The sequence below is a fragment of the Mya arenaria genome, chromosome 16 (genome assembly GCF_026914265.1).
Source record: "Mya arenaria isolate MELC-2E11 chromosome 16, ASM2691426v1".
NCBI lineage: Eukaryota > Metazoa > Mollusca > Bivalvia > Myida > Myidae > Mya > Mya arenaria.
The window spans coordinates 47235195-47238195 of NC_069137.1; the positions used below are offsets into that span (position 1 = coordinate 47235195).

A 3001-nucleotide genomic window follows, 5' to 3' on the forward strand; every position below is an offset into this window, starting at 1 on the left:
AGACCTGGCTGGGCTCCGTAAGCGTACATTTGTTTTAAGTCTTCATTCGAAGCAAAATGTTGCATTTATGACGCAATTTGTCACGTGGTATGCACACACTGTGTGTACTGTGTCTAAAATGTCTGAACATTTTAATTTAAATACTTCTGTCATATTGTTCATAAAATTGTATTGAAACGTTAAAATGTGAGGAGGCATGCATATTACTTTTTTCCCTTCAAAGATAATTACTATCAATGATAAAACCGTCCTAAAACAATTATTGTCGCTGCCTTTGTGCAGTCATTGTGATTTATAGGTCATGTACGTGTATAATTGCCAATGCAAACGTTCGCCACGCGATTTGCATTTTTGCAATATCATGTCAAAATATATACATGCACACTTGTCCTGTCAAATAAACAATTATTGTGGTATTATTCGTGTAAGTAACTTATTAGTTAACGCTTTTTCTCGATGGTAGATAATGTAAAAAGAATATTATGACAACATATTTTCTGTGTAATGATATACGCGCATTATTTGTTTACGACTATTTAATGACAATGTGAATTAATGAATACACCTGTTTGTGCTTCTCATGATGTCTTTATTTGATTTGAAAAAGGATGTAAGTTGAACATACGACCAAAGTCCCTTTTCATTAGCTTTTTGAGTCTGGGTTCGAGAGACAGAATTGTGAAAATTGTAAATTCTTTAAGGCCTAGTTCAAGCCTTCTATAAGTGACCCTCCACCCCGGTGGTGTTAGTAGTTTATACTCCGGGTCCCGGCGTGAGCACATTGAAGGGTCCCAGAGTGACAGTTCAACCACCGCACACCTATCCTGGGCGGTGAACCAGTACTAGGTGCCTTCACTTCTGCAAGGAACTGACAACTTCTGTACATGCCAGGGGCAGTGGCACAGTGCGAATGGTCGTAGAAAGGATTTCATAACCAATCACAACAGAATTGACCTGGTCCGCCCGGGAATCGAACCCGGGCTGTCCGATTAACAGTCCAACGCTCTACCGACTGAGCTAACCGGGCGGACCGACCCTCCACCCCCCCCCCCCCAAAGCGTGTATTAGTACACAACCTCTGTTAATTGATCTTAATCATATTGCCTTATTGGCTTATCAGATCTCAAATCTAAGTATCCTGCTGTGCAGATTTCGATATTTTATTATATAATTGGACCCTAAATGGCCCTGAGCCAATAAACCAACACAAAGAAAATTGGCCCCTATTGTGACAACAGTGCGATTAGCAGGATATGCACAGCAGGGGATTATCATGCCAGCATTCCTTAAACTAGGCCTTTAAATGTAACACAATATATCTTAAATAAGTATCGTAAGTTCTTCCGAAAGAAATGTTTGTAATTGTGAAAGTTATTTGTAACTGTTATTTCAGTTTTTTTTTATAGTATTGCTATTCTAATAACATTTTCACAATAACATTAAAATCTGTAATGTTAAGTTTCGAGTCTCGAATAAAAAATTTACCGACTTAAGAGAATTTACCGACTTTAGGGCTTTAACGGCTTAAGGGAATTGACCGACTTTAATGAGTGTACCGACTTTATGGAATTTTACCGACGTTAGGGAATGTACCAAGTTTACCGACTTTAGGGAATTTACCGACTGTATGAAATTTACCTACTTTAGGGAATTTACCGACTGTATGAAATTTACCTACTGTAGGGAATTTACCGACTGTATGAAATTTACCTACTGTAGGGAATTTACCGACTGTAGGGAATTTACCGACTTTAGGGGATTTTACCGACTGTATGAAATTTACTTACTGTAGGAAATTTACCTACTGTAGGGAATTTACCGACTATATGAAATTTACCTACTTTAGGAAATTTACTTACTGTATGAAATTTACCGACTTTAGGGAATTTACCGACTGTAGGGAATTTACCGACTTTAGGGAATTTACCGACTGTAGGGAATTTACCTACTTTAGGGGATTTTACCGACTGTAGGAAATTTACCTACTGTAGGGAATTTTACCGACTGTAGGAAATTTACCGACTTTAGGGGATTTTACCGACTGTAGGAAATTTACCTACTTTAGGGGATTTTACCGACTGTATGAAATTTACCGACTTTAGGGAATTTACCGACTGTAGGGAATTTACCTACTGTAGGAAATTTACCGACTGTATGAAATTTACCTACTGTAGGGAATTTACCGACTGTATGAAATTTACCGACTTTAGGGAATTTACCGACTGTATGAAATTTACCGACTTTAGGGAATTTACCGACTGTAGGGAATTTACCGACTTTACGGGATTTTACCGACTGTAGGAAATTTACCGACTTTAGGGGATTTTACCGACTGTATGAAATTTACCGACTTTAGGGAATTTACCGACTGTAGGGAATTTACCGACTTTAGGGGATTTTACCGACTGTAGGAAATTTACCTACTGTAGGGAATTTTACCGACTGTAGGAAATTTACCGACTTTAGGGGATTTTACCGACTGTAGGAAATTTACCTACTTTAGGGGATTTTACCGACTGTAGGAAATTTACCTACTTTAGGGAATTTTACCGACTGTAGGAAATTTACCGACTTTAGGGAATTTTACCGACTGTATGAAATTTACCTACTTTAGGGAATTTACCGACTGTATGAAATTTACCGACTTTAGGGAATTTACCGACTGTATGAAATTTACCTACTTTAGGGAATTTACCGACTGTAGGAAATTTACCGACTTTAGGGAATTTACCGACTGTATGAAATTTACCGACTTTAGGGAATTTACCGACTGTATGAAATTTACCTACTGTAGGGAATTTACCGACTGTAGGAAATTTACCGACTTTAGGGAATTTACCGACTGTATGAAATTTACCTACTTTAGGGAATTTACCGACTGTATGAAATTTACCTACTGTAGGGAATTTACCGACTGTACGAAATTTACCTACTGTAGGGAATTTACCGACTGTAGAAAATTTACCTGCTTTAGCGACTTTTGAGAACTTTCTGACTTCAG

The 3001-nt window shown here is 37.8% G+C and overlaps 1 non-coding gene across 1 annotated transcript; it reads right to left on the reverse strand.

The window, feature by feature from the left end:
• Nucleotides 1-955: 955 nt before the first annotated feature.
• On the reverse strand, nt 956-1032 carry Trnan-guu (transfer RNA asparagine (anticodon GUU)). The gene has a single exon. It is a non-coding gene; the product is annotated as a tRNA-Asn (tRNA).
• Nucleotides 1033-3001: the final 1969 nt, after the last annotated feature.